Below are 14,174 nucleotides of genomic sequence, written 5' to 3' on the forward strand. Positions count from 1 at the left end.
GAGAAATAATAACACAATGAGTAACGATAACTTGGCCATATACACGGGGTACCAGTAGCGAGTCAATGTGCAGGGGCACGAGATAATTGAGGTAGATATGTACATATAAGTAGGGATAAGGTGACTAGGCAACAAGATAGATAATCAACAGTAACAGCAGCGTATTCTAAAGCTAAAAATACACTGCCAGCTGATAGAAAAGTTAACAAAAATTGACTTGTTGCTGAATTAGCATTTTCATTAAATTTTCATGTATTTCAATCACCCAAAAGTGTAGCTAGAGGTGTCCCACTTTTACTGTAGCCCCTCCCATGTGTGAGTGGTGCAGACAGCTCAGTGAGTGAATGGCAGATGTCTGAGGAGTGAAGTCACTTTATCTAGCTAGCTAAAAATGCCCAGATTTACAGTATAGGAGCTGAGGAGTAAAGACTTGGCGACCAGAATAACAGCCAGGGACAGGATGTTTCCAGCTGAACTGTACGAGGATGGAGGATTATTTTTCTGCAAAGACTGTCAGAATTCAATCAACTACATACTGTACGGCGTAAAACTGCGGTTGAGCACCTGAGGTCACTCCAACACACAAATAGGAATGCTAGTGGACCAGGTAAGCGTTCTGATGCTTTAGCTAGCTACAGATATATTAACTAGCTAGTAGTTTTGCTCAAGCGAATATCTGTTCTTGATAATTACATTTCTGTCTGCATCTAGATAGGAGTGGAAAGTTAACTAGCTAATTTTAGCCTGGCAAGCTTCCCCAACTTGTCACTCCAGTTCCATCACGGCATTTAGGCTCGCTAACTTAGCTGAGGTAATATTAGCTAGTAGCTAACAAGTTACCCAAAGTGATGTGGTGGAGCTATCAAAACAAGTGACATGTTGGGAATCACAGAAGCAGCAAGTCACAGACATTATGTTTTTGTGACATTATTCATTAAATTGTTTGATGTTAACTACTCACATTGTTTTAACATGTATGTGTGTGTGTGTGTGTGTGAGACATACTGTCAGGTTTATGGTGTGTGTCTGTGTGAGACATACTGTCAGGTTCATGGTGTGTGTGTGTGTGTGTGTGTGTGTGTGTGTGTGTGTGTGTGTGTGTGTGTGTGTGTGTGTGTGTGTGTGTGTGTGTGTGTGTGTGTGTGTGTGTGTGTGTGTGTGTGAGACATACTGTCAGGTTTATGGTGTGTGTGTGTGTGTGTGTGTGTGTGTGTGTGTGTGTGTGTGTGTGTGTGTGTGTGTGTGTGTGTGTGTGTGTGTGTGTGTGTGTGTGTGTGTGTGTGTGTGTGTGTGTGTGTGTGTGTGTGTGTGTGTTTGTTGCTTCAGGAGAAAGAGTGCTTAGCTTCAAAGCTTGATATCTACTGTAGGGCTGTTGTTGAACTCAACCTGCCAAATTTAACATTCTTTAATTTCTAAATGTTTTCAGTCCAAACAAGAACACAGACCCTGGCCTCCTGTCTGGCAAAGACCCTCTCCACAGCTGACAGAAAGAAGTTCATGTTGGACTTTAATCGAAGCAGATATATTAATCGAAGCAGATATACCTCTTGAGAAGAGGCCCAAGTTCTCCATATTTCTGAAGAAACACTACAAGCATGGAGGGTCTATCCCAGCGCAAGGGGCAAGAAAGGACATGAAGGCCTATGTCCATGCTCTCCCTGCTTTGAGCCAGGTATCTGCAGAGGAGTGGCACAGATACATGGGCATTGACAAGGCAGACACTATGGAAGTCAGTGCAGTGGACTGGTGGGGTGCTAGGCAGAATAGGATTGTGGCGATACATCTGTGCCTCCCCACTACCTCAGTGGATGTAGAGAGACTTTTCTTACATTATCAGATGCTACTTAGTCAGCGTAGAAGGAGCATCACAGATAATTGTTTAAAGATGTTGATTGCAAGGTACAATAGCATTGAGCATTAAAAAGCACATCAGTCACAAACACACCCACCAAATCTCCCACTCTTCCTGTGTTTTGGTTAGAAGCTATGTGATAATAGTTATATGGTGAATGGAACGACGAGACAGAATAGTTCATCTAATCTATTTGGTGTTTATGTATTCATAGATGGATTCATCAATGTATTATTTGTATTTACAGTTTATGCCTTTGTACTTTGTTAGTAATGCTCTATTTATTTGGGTCATATTTTTCAATAAGGAAACGTTTCCAATAAAAGGACCATATAAAGGTTGAGTCGGTGTAGAGGTTATTTTTGACTGAGCTTTAGTAGAAGGATAACCGTAGGTTATGTTATTAAATAATGTTAGTACTTTAGAGGCATGAAAAATCTGTCTGCAGATTTTGGGCAGAAATCTACGCAGAATATAGAATAAAATTCAGGCAGATTCCGTTTGGGTTTGGTCCTGAGTCAAAAGATTAAGTGCAAAAATCGTCAATGCAGATATTCCAGGTAGCTTTTGGTAACTGGTCATTTAAATGACTATTTAGTAGTCTTTAAGCTTGTTCAGGGTCCTGTTGGTTCCAGAGTTGTGCATTGCCATGCGGTAGCAGAGAGAACTGTCTATGACTCCTGAGTGGCACAGCGGTCTATGGCACTGCAGCACAGTGCTAGAGGTGTCACTACAGATACTGGTTCGATTCCAGGCTGTATCACAGACGACCGTGATTTGGAGTCCCATAGGGTGGTGCACAATTGGCCCAGCATCGGCGGGTTAGGGTTTGGCAGGGGTAGGCCGTTATTGTAAATAAGAATTTGTTCTTGACCTTAATTTAAAAAATAAAATAAAAAATTAATTGGGTGGCTGGAGTCTTTGACAATGTTTGGGGCCTTCCTCTGACACCGCCTGGTATAGAGGGGAGAAGGCAGGGAGCTCAGCCCCAGTCATGTACTGGACCTTACACATTACCCTCTGTAGAGCTTAGTGGTTCAATGACAAGCAGTTGCCACACAAATCGGTGATACAGCCAGTCAAGATGCTCTTAATGGTGCAACTATATACTTTTTTGAGGATCTGAGGACCCATGCCAAATATGTTCAGCCTCCTGAGGGGGAAGAGGGGTTGTCGTGACCTCTTCACGACTGTGTTGATGTGTCAACCATGATAGTTCCTTAGTGATGTGGACACCGAAGCTCTTGACCTGCTCCACAACAGCCCTGATGATGTGGATGGGGGATTGCTCGGCCCTCCGTTTCCTGTAGTCCACGATCAGCTCCTTTGTCTTGCTGATGTTGAAGGAGAGGTTGTTGCCCTGGCACCACACTGCCAGGTCTCTGATGTCCTCCTTATAAACTGTCTCATCATCATTGGGGATCAGGAGAGTACAGAAGGGAACTAAGCACGCACTCCGAGGGGACCCAATGCTGAGGGTCAGCGTGGCGGAAGTGTTGTTCTCTACCCTCTCCACCTGGGGCAGACCGTCATGAAGTCCAGGATCCTGTTGCAGAGGGAGGTGTTTAATCCCATGGTCCTTAGCTTCGTGATGAGCTTCGAGGGCACAATTGTGGTTCACACTGACCTGTAGTCAATTAACTGCATTCTCACATAGGTGTTCCTTTTGTCCAGGTGGGAAAGGGCAGTGTGAAGTGCAATAGGCATTGCATCATCTGTGGATCTGTTTGGGCGGTATGTGAATTGGAGTGGGTCCAGTGTGTCTGGGATGATGGTGTTGATGGTGTTGATGCGAGCCAAGACAAGCCTTTCAAAGCATGACTTGGCTACGGCGAAAGTCATTTAGACAGTTTACCTTGGCTTTCTTGGGCACAGGGACTATGGTAGTCTGCTTGAAACATGTAGGCATTACTGACAGGGTCAGGGAGAGGTTGAAAATGTCAGTGAAGACAATTGCCAGTTGGTCAGTGCATGTTGTGAGCACACGTCATGGTAATCTGTCTGGCCCTGCAGCCTTGTTAATGTTCATCTGTTTAAAGGTCTTACTCACATCGGCTACAGAGAGCATATTCACGCAGTCATCCGAACAGCTTGTGTTCTCTTGCATAGTTCAGTGTTTCTAGCCTCAAAGCGCGCATAGAAGGTTTTTAGATCATCTGGTAGGCTTGTGTCACTAGGCAGCTCTTGGCTGTGTTTCCCTTTTTAATCTGTGATAGTTTGCAAGTCCTGCCACATGTACTGTGTATGATAGGTTATAATGGTACCGGGGGGAATGGCCCCCCAAAAATAGTGCTGATTTTATATATTGGGGTACGTAATGTTTCAGCCATCGTATCCTATGACTGAAAAGAGTTTCTGGACATCAGAACAGCTATCAAAGATGTTTCAACCGGAATATGGCAAAAAGGATTCGAAATGAGGAGTTGGATTTAGCTAAAGTTAGAAGCTCAGCTACAGCTGATGACAGCACCAAGAGGGCAGATGACAAATACAATGCCTAGCTAGGTTATTTTCCCTGCAAGCCACCTAGCTAACTTTAATTTATCTACTGAGACCCATATTGTGTATTGCTGGCTCACAATTGTAACTTGTTGACATCAGCAACTATAAATCCTTTTACTAGCAAGCTATGTAACATAATTGATGAGGGTTGACATTGGTTATGATTATGTCCATGGATGCATTTCAATCTCACAAAGTAAAGTAAGATAGGATTTCAAACAGATGTAAATAACAAGTATTGTATATCCAACAGGCTAGCTAACTACGTTTACTAGCAAACAGTAGAGAGAAGCAATAATACAACAATTTACTGTTGTAAATCTCTAAAATGGAAGCTGGTTTTACTATTAAAATATTTGCCTAAGCATGCCTGATAGACATGGCTGTAGGTAGATACTGTCTGCCTACCTAGCTAGGCTCCTTTGTACGGTCTGGTCACTGTGCAAAGGTTGAGGGTTATGCCATATTTTTTATTTTAGGCTTGATATTGTTGTAAATGTAATATATGTGCCTGTGCACATGTATGCAAGTTCAACTAGTCTACCCTAATGTTGTTGTTATGCTGGCTCGGTTAAACTGTAAAAAAATGTGCACTGCAGAGGAGGCTGGTGGAAGGAGCTATAGGAGGACGGGCTCACTGTAATGGCTGGAATGGAAGAGATGGAACGGAGTCAAACATGTTGTTTCCATATGTTTGATGTGTTTGATAACGTTCCATTAATACACTTCCAGCCATTAAAAGGAGCCAGTCCTCCTATAGCTCCTCCCACCAGTCTCCTCTGGTGTGCCGCCATTGTGTCTATTTTAAGTCTTCTCACTCATTGATCAAGACCGGTCTGTGTCATCATGACATGCAGCGCTTTGGACCCAGTTGTCTCTATCAATGAGGGAATATTTGAAATAGACAAGATGTTGGAAAAAATCTTTGGCTAAATCACATTATCTGTTGTAACAATCTGTAGCTACAGTTCTCTGTACGTGTGTGTCTCTACACCTGAGACACACTCGGACACACTGAACTACACTGTTCATACAATTGTTTTGGAATGTTACTTTTACCATATACCATTCTTGTTGAATACCCAGTTCTCTTGCAATAGCATTAAATAATGTACACACTGTACTTTAGAATTTGACATAAAAAATATATATTTGGATATCTGAATGTCTATCATCTGTTTGATGCTACAAACCACTGTACAGATTACAGTATATAAATATCTTCAGTGAACTCACTTGATTCTAATATTTAGCTGGTTGATAAGCTGAACTAGGTCAATTACAACTGGAGTTGGAGCAAAAACCCACAGGAGGGTAGCTCTCCAGGAACAGGGTTTGAGACTCCTGTTCTGTTGGTGGCACCTTAATTGGGGAGGACGGGCTCATGGTAATGGCTGGAGCGGAATGAGTGGATTCCATGTGTTTGATGCCATTCCATGTGCTCCGTTCCGGACAATATTTTGAGCCATCCTCCCCTCAGCAGCCTCCTGTGTGTTCTACATCGTCTTATGCTGAGCCACGCTGACTGTGTTTACACAGGCAGCCCAATTCTGATAGTGTTTCCACTAATTGGTCTGCATCACATCAGATCTTTTTCAGAACTGATCTGATTGGTCAAAAGAACAACTAGGGAAAAAAATATCAGACTTGGGCTGCCTGTGTAAACGCAGCAATTGTCCTTTATCCGGCTTCGGTACACTGGCATGGTGGGCTGGAGAAGCTGAGGCTCTTTGTGCTTATGGCAATGGGCTTGTCCTGTCTGCACTGAACGGCCAGCTGGTTACGACTCTGCCGAAAGTGTTTTATAGTGGTTCTTCCTTTAAACATGTTGAGGTTATGCCGCCACCGTCTGTGGTAGACTATGGCAGATTGTGGTAAATTACGTCATTCTGGCAACAATGGCTGACACTTAAATAGAATTCTGTGGCACCCCGCAAGCTGTGCTGCAGTACACTGCAACTTTTACTGATGGGCTTCTTAATCACCAACTGTTTGGTCCTTTGCAGAAAATGTGTTGGTAATGCATATCTCCTGAAAAGACATCGTTGTGGTGTTAGTATTTTACACTTTTTGATGAAGGGACGTAGGGCAACACGCCTTTGTTGTTAAAGGAATCAACTAAATGGGACCAGCTAACGTATTGTTTAGGTACAATGAGGGGATCAGTCAACAAAGTAGAATCAGATTCTGTAACACACACAGCAAATACAGAGCAATACATAATTTAGCCAACCCACTAATTGTATTAAAATATATTAGACCGGCTAGCTAAGCATACCTGATATGGACATTTCAATATTGTCTGCTTGCTGTTAGGTAACTAGCATCACTAAATTGGCAGCAAGATTGCTAGTCAGCTGAGACTACCGCAGAACCAACTAACCAACCTTATACGATTTATACACATTCACCATTGCTACCAACACACAAACAGAGAGTGAGTTAGCTATATCAACAATTCTATTTTTAGTAAAATAGTGTTTTCCAGACAAGGGTGGAATAGATGGTTACCAAATTGAGATACAAAATAAGAACAACTTTAGCTAGCTTATGTTAGCTAACGTCAGTCAAAGATAGAATGAACAAACAAACGTATTTACTCTGCTGAAGTTAGCAACCAGTCTACCAGTGACTACCATGGCATAAGTGAAATTGATTGACAGTTTGTATACCAAAAGATAGCTATTTGATTTAGCTGATGGCTTTCAGAGTTCATTACAGGACTGTAATGTTAGCTAGCTAAGCTAAATTACCCAGCTAGTCCAACTAGGCTAGCAAGCTAGCTAACATTAGGTTACCTCTAATTGAGAATCTTCAGTTTTGTTGCAAAGGAAAAAAAATCACTTCTCAGCTGTCATTAAAATGGATTACCCATCAGTTCAGCTTGAAAATCCCTATGATAATCTTTGGTTACCGCATCATTCTTGATAGCCGCAAGCAGATTCGGGGTGAATTTCTGGTAGGTAGAACGGTGAAAGGTAACACATTTTTGCGCCTCTTTGTAATTAGCACAACCAGACACAAAGCATCACACAGGCATGATGACAAATATTACTGGGGGAAAAAATAAAAAAAATCTTGCCTAGAAAAGTTCTGAGATTACTGTGTTGGTCATTCGAAGTAAACAATTCCATTATTGAAGATTATGGGCACACCCCCTTTACCTAGTGGGGGGCATCAGCATTTGCTATGAATGCCGGACTTTGTGGTTCAGAGCAGACGAATACACAGGGTGTCGAAACTTCCCAGTTCTACCAGTGAAATAAAAATGTGTGAGTTCTAGCTTGTGGTTTGGATAATTATGATATTTATAATAAAAACGTAATGTGTTAATACAGTAACGACTATATGCCGTGGCAGAGCAAGGGTGAAATTCCCCTTTAAGAAGTGCATCAATGATGTTGTCCCCACGGTGACCTTATGTACATATCCCAACCAGGCAACATTTGCACTAAGCTAAAGGTGAGAGCTGCCGCTTTCAAAGAGAGGGACACTAATATATAAGAAATCCCGCTATGCCCTCCGAGGATCAATCAAACAGGCAAAGCATTAATACAGGACTATCACGTTTAAGGTATGACCCAGATGCACACATTGTTGAAGAAACAAACGTTTATTCTTTAAACAGGGGCGTGGAAGCCTTAGGAAGTGCAAAATGACCCCATAGACACTGTGTATTCGATAGGCCAAGAGTTGAAAAACTACAAACCTCAGATTTCCCACTTCCTGGTTGGACTTTTTTCAGGTTTTCGCCAGCCATATGTGTTCTGTTATACTCACAGACATCATTCAAACAGTATTAGAAACTTCAGAGTGTTTTCTATCCAAATCTACTAATAATATGCACATATTAGCAACTGGGACTGAATAGCAGGCAGTTTACTCTAGGCACGCTTTTCATCCAAATGTGAAAATGCTGCCCCCTAGCCATAAGAAGTTAAACTTGGCATTCAGAGCTTTAAGTTATTTAATTCTTGTGTGGAATTTTAGGAGGGATAATCCCAGAAGGGGGTCTTAGAACCAGTTTATTGTATTACAGTGGAAAAATGTACTGTTCAATTAAATACGGGAGGAGTAAGCCTGAAAGTTCCAGTAATCTATCTACTTGATCATAGACATGAATGCATGCAGGGATTAAACATAATATTTTGGGGATATGCACTTACTGTAAAATGCTCTGGATAAGAGCATCTGCTAAATTAAAATGTAAGACAAAAACCTCCAGGGGACCATGACACTATATTCCAAGAACGTTCAGGGGACCTTAAGGGGACCATGACACAACATCCCAAGAAAGTCCAAAACATTTCCTTGGAGACATCTTCGAGACACTGGGAGCTAGACAAAACCTCCAGTGGACCATGACACAACATCCCAAGAAAGCCCTAAAAACGACCAATCGGGAACAAGACAAAAAACCTCCAGGGGACCAAGACCTGATGACTTTAAGCGACCATTTCGTCCCAGGGAGGTCTTAACGACTCATTATTGTTTGCAGGGTAGCGTTTTAGAATGAAATTACTAAAGATAAAGCTTTAATAATCTGATTGCTTTTTGGGAGAGGCTTTCAACATTTTAGCGCTTAATCATCTGTTTACATGTGTTTTTGCCCCAACATTAGCTATCAGTCGGAACCATAGCAGTTGAATATCTGAGTTTTTTTAAACAGTGGCTAACATTGGGTTAAGACTTCCCACTTAAAGAATTTGGGAATTATATTTAAAATGAATTTACACCAGGATTATAAGCTTAAGGACCAAAAGACCGTCTGCTTCTTGTTCAGTGAAAGACAAAAGACATAAAGGGCCTGTGAACAGGCAGAACATGAAGAGGGAGGATGGAGGGGGGAGAGATTGAAAGAGAGACTAAGAGTGAGTCAGTGATTATTATTAAAATAAGGATCAGAGATAAAGCTGGATGAAGAGGAATTTTGAAGGATTGGCACAGATCGAGATGACGGATTAGCCTCTTGTGCTGCAGAAGATTATGAATATAAAGTTGAGTTATTGCAAACCGGTTGTCACACACACACACACACACAAACACACAGTGTTTGCTCTGTTTGTCCACTCCACATCTCAGACAGGCTCAGACACAATGGATTGAGATGGTATCTTGTAACTGAATGTGAAATGTCAGAGGACAAGCACACTTTTTCAAATGCTATAACTGTTGACAGAAGACAGATAGTATCCCTGTCTCATGCTGTCGACTGAAAAACAAATTGGGTAGTCTAGGACTTTTCTCCCCAAAAAGTTCTAATGACAGACTGGTGTTGACTGTCTTTGAGTAAATTTCTCTGACCACTCACACTTGGTCCACGTCCAACCCCTCTACAGAAGACCTGATAGAGTAATGAACTCTTTAAAGGACTGACTTTAAGCCTCTCAACAATAACCTATCAGTACCCCCAAGTCTCCATAAGGATATTGTCAAAACATTCACTATAACTGGTCAGAACTAAATGTAACAGATCATTCTTATTATTATGCTTACGTTTGCCATAGTCATATAGTGTTTTTGGTTGCAACATTGCTGTTTAACACCCCCGCATCCCCCTCCCTTCCCCACCTCTTGCCCCTGCAGACTTGGGGAGTCAACCCCTTTTCAATCTTCTCAGTCTGCTAATGCTGCCCGAACGGTAGGTACTGTAGCAAAATTACGAAGCACTGATAGCCCACTGGATGTAATAATATAAAATATGTAAAGCGTTCCACTTTTGATAATGTCTGGGATTAGCACGGTCTTTCTTACGTGTGTGAGAGAGAGAGAGAGAGAGAGAGAGAGAGAGAGAGAGAGAGAGAGAGAGAGAGAGAGAGAGAGAGAGAGAGAGAGAGAGAGAGAGAGAGAGGATAATTGTGACTTACCAGCTCGATTGGTCTTGTGTTACAAATGGTATATCATGCACTAGAAAATGGCCCTTGAATGTTTTGGTACACCTACTGGAGAGCTTTTATTTGTCTACACCCATTCAGCATCGTTCACATCCTCTTAAGCCTCAGCCCCACCCTTTTCTTTAAGGATTTACATGTGAGGCCATGTGTTATACAGAGTGAGTGCGGTAGTGTACTAAACAACCAAAGATTTCAAGACTTAAGGCTGGTTTATACTATGTCTTTTGACAGGTCTGTAAACAGTTGTCACAGTGAAATCATGAACATTCGTGAAACACAAAAACGTCAGGCTGCATGAAATAGGCAGCCTGGTGGTCTAAAATAGCATACCTGCTGTATTTTAACACCAATAAACCCATCCGTTTCAAATAAATTTAGTATATGTCAATCTAGCAAAGCAGGCAACTAAAAGCGACTTTACAAACAATGCTATGGTTAGTTTCTAGCTTGTTAGCTAGCTAGATAACGTTAAGTTAGCTGGCTAGCCAGTTTAAATAATGAACATATCATATAGCTGACAACGTCTTAACTTTAGCTAATTTGTATTTGTTACTACAGGTAAATAAACTCACAACAAGCTAATGACAGAAAACAGCTTATGGTTGTGAGTGTGAGAAAAATAAAAGCAGGGCATTCTACCAGAGAATTTTTGAACTTGGACACTGTCTCGTTGGCCTAACGTTACTTCCTAATTTGACTTTGGTGCAAGTTGTGTTGTTCTTCACATTACCGTCTCTGGTTAACACACATTATATCAAATAAAATCAACGTTTATTTGTCACATGCACAGGATACAGAAGATGTACACGGTACAGTGACATGGTTACTTGTATAGTGGAGTCTTTTGTTTAGACATGTACAGTACCAGTGAAAAGTTTGGACACACATACTCATTCAAGGGTTTTTCTTTATTTGTACTATTTTCTACATTGAAGAATAGTAGTGAAGACATCAAAACTATGAAATAACACATATGGAATCATATAGTAACCACAAAAGAGCTAAACAAACCAGATATATTTTATTTTTGAGATTCTTCAACATAGCCACTCTTTGCCTTGATGACTGCTTTGCACACTCTTGGCATTCTCTCATCCAGCTTCATGAGATAGTCACCTGGAATGCATTTCAATTAACAGGTGTGCCTTGTTAAAAGTTAAAATGTTTGAGCCAATCAGTTGTGTTGTGACAATGAAGGGGTGGTATACAGAAGATAGCCCTATTTAGTGAAATACCAAGTCCATATTTTGGAAAGAACAGCTTAAATAAGCAAAAAGAAATGACAGTCCATCATTACTTTAAGACATGAAAGTCAGTCAATCCGGAAAATTTCAAGAACTTTGAAAGTTACTTAAAGTGCAGTCACAAAAACCATCAAGAGCTATGATGAAACTGGCTCTCATGAGGACCGCCACAGGAAAGGAAGACGCAGAGTTACCTCTGCTGCAGAGGATAAGTTCATTAGAGTTAACAGCCTCGGAAATTGCAGCCCAAATAAATGCTTTACAGAGTTCAAGAATCAGACACATATCAACATTAACTGTTCAGAGGATACTACTAAGGTAACTGAGGTAAATGACTACCGCCCTGTAGCACCCACTTCCGTCATCATGAAGTGCTTTGAGAGACTATTCAAGACCCACCTCACCTCCACCCTACCTGACACCCTAGATCCACTCCAATTTGCTTACCACCCCAAAAAGTCCACTGACGACGCAATCGCCATCACACTGCACACTGCCCTAACCCATCTGGACAAGAGGAATACCTATGTAAGAATGCTGTTCATCGATTACAGCTCAGCATTTAACACCATAGTAACCTCCAAACTCGTCATTACGCTCGGGTCTCAACCCCGCCCTGTGCAACTGGGTCCTGGACTTCCTGATGGGCCGCCCCCAGGTGGTGAGGGTAGGTAACAACATCTCCACCCCGCTGATCCTCTACCCTGGGTCCCCACAAGGGTGCGTTCTCAGCCCTCTCCTGTACTCCCTGTTCACCCACGACTGCGTGGCCATGCACACCTCCAACTCAATCATCAAGTTTGCAGACGACACAACAGTAGTGGGCTTGATTACCAACAACGACGAGACGGCCTACACTCAATGTCAACAAAACAAAGGAGATGATCGTGGACTTCAGGAAACAGCAGAGGGAGCAGCCCCCTATCTACATTGACGGGACAGTAGTGGAGAGGGTGGAGTTTTAAGTTCCTCGGCGTACACATCACGGACAAACTGAAATGGTCCTCCCACACAGACAGCGTGGTGAAGAAGGCGCAGCAGCGCCTCTTCAACCTCAGGAGGCTGAAGAAATTTGGCTTGTCACCATAAACACTCACAAACTTTTACAGATGCACAATCGAGAGCATCCTGTCGGGCTGTATCACCGCCTGGTACGGCAGCTGCTCTGCCCATAACCGTAAGGCTCTCCAGAGGGTAGTGAGGTCTGCACAACGCATCACCGGGTGCAAACTACCTGCCCTACCTGCCCTACACCACCCGATGTCACAGGAAGGCCAAAAGATCATCAAGGACAACAACCACCCGAGCCACTGCCTGTTCACCCCGCTATCATCCAGAAGGCGAGGTCAATACAGGTGCATCAAAGCGGGGACCGAGAGACTGAAAAACAGCTTCTATCTCAAGGCCATCAGACTGTTAAACAGCCATCACTAACATTGAGTAGCTGCTGCCAACATACTGACTCAACTCTAGCCACTTTAAAAATTGAAAAATTGATGTAATAAATGTATCACTAGCCACTTTAAATGGCTGCAAGCCCGAGGTCGGTACACCTATGACAACATCCAGCTCAAAGTGCAGGGCGCGAAATTCAAAAAAATATATTTTTTAAATATTTAACTTTCACACATTAACAAGTCCAATACAGCATATGAAAGGTACACATCTTGTGAATCAAGCCAACATGTCCGATTTTTAAAATGTTTTACAGGGAAGACAAAATATGTAAATCTATTAGCTAACCACGTTAGCAAAAGACACCACTTTTCTAACTCCATCAGTTTCTTACTCCATCAGGTGCTATCACCAATTCGGCCAAATAAAGATATTGATAGCCACTAACCAAGAAAAAACCTCATCAGATGACAGTCTGATAACATATTTATTGTATAGGATAGGTTTTGTTAGAAAAATGTGCATATTTTAGGTAGAAATCATAGTTTACAATTGCACCCACCATCACAACTCGACTAGAATAAATACAGAGAGCAACGAGAATTACCTAATTACTAATCATAAAACATTTCTTAAAAATACACAGCTCACAGCAATGGAAAGACACAGATCTTGTGAATTCAGACAATATTTCAGATGTTCTAAGTGTTTTACAGCGAAAACACAATAAATCGTTATATTAGCATACCACATGTGCAAACGTTACCCGAGCATTGATTCAAGCCAAAGAGAGCGATAACGTAATCATCGCCAAAATATATTAATTTTTTCACTAACCTTCTCAGAATTCTTCCGATGACACTCCTGTAACATCATATTACAACATACATATAGAGTTTGTTCGAAAATGTGCATATTTAGCCACAAAAAACCGTGGTTATACAATGACAATACTAGCAAAACTAGCCTGAAAATGTCGGGCGCCATCTTTAGCAGTGATCTTGTCTCATGATTAACTATTCATAAACTTGACTAAAAAAATATAAGTTGGACAGCTATCGAAAGACAAATTAGTTCTTAATGCAATCGCTGAATTACATTTCTAAAATTATCCTTACTGTGCAATACAGGGTTCGCCAAGCGAAGCTATACCAAAGAAAATGGCGGAATGTGCGTTTAACATTTTTCGACAGAACAACGATTTATCATCTTAAATATTTCTTACTATGAGGTGATCTTCCATCAGAATCTTGGGCAATGTATCCTTTCTTGGGTCTAATCTTCTTT

The sequence above is a fragment of the Salvelinus namaycush genome, chromosome 5, assembly GCF_016432855.1.
Source record: "Salvelinus namaycush isolate Seneca chromosome 5, SaNama_1.0, whole genome shotgun sequence".
Classification (NCBI taxonomy): domain Eukaryota; kingdom Metazoa; phylum Chordata; class Actinopteri; order Salmoniformes; family Salmonidae; genus Salvelinus; species Salvelinus namaycush.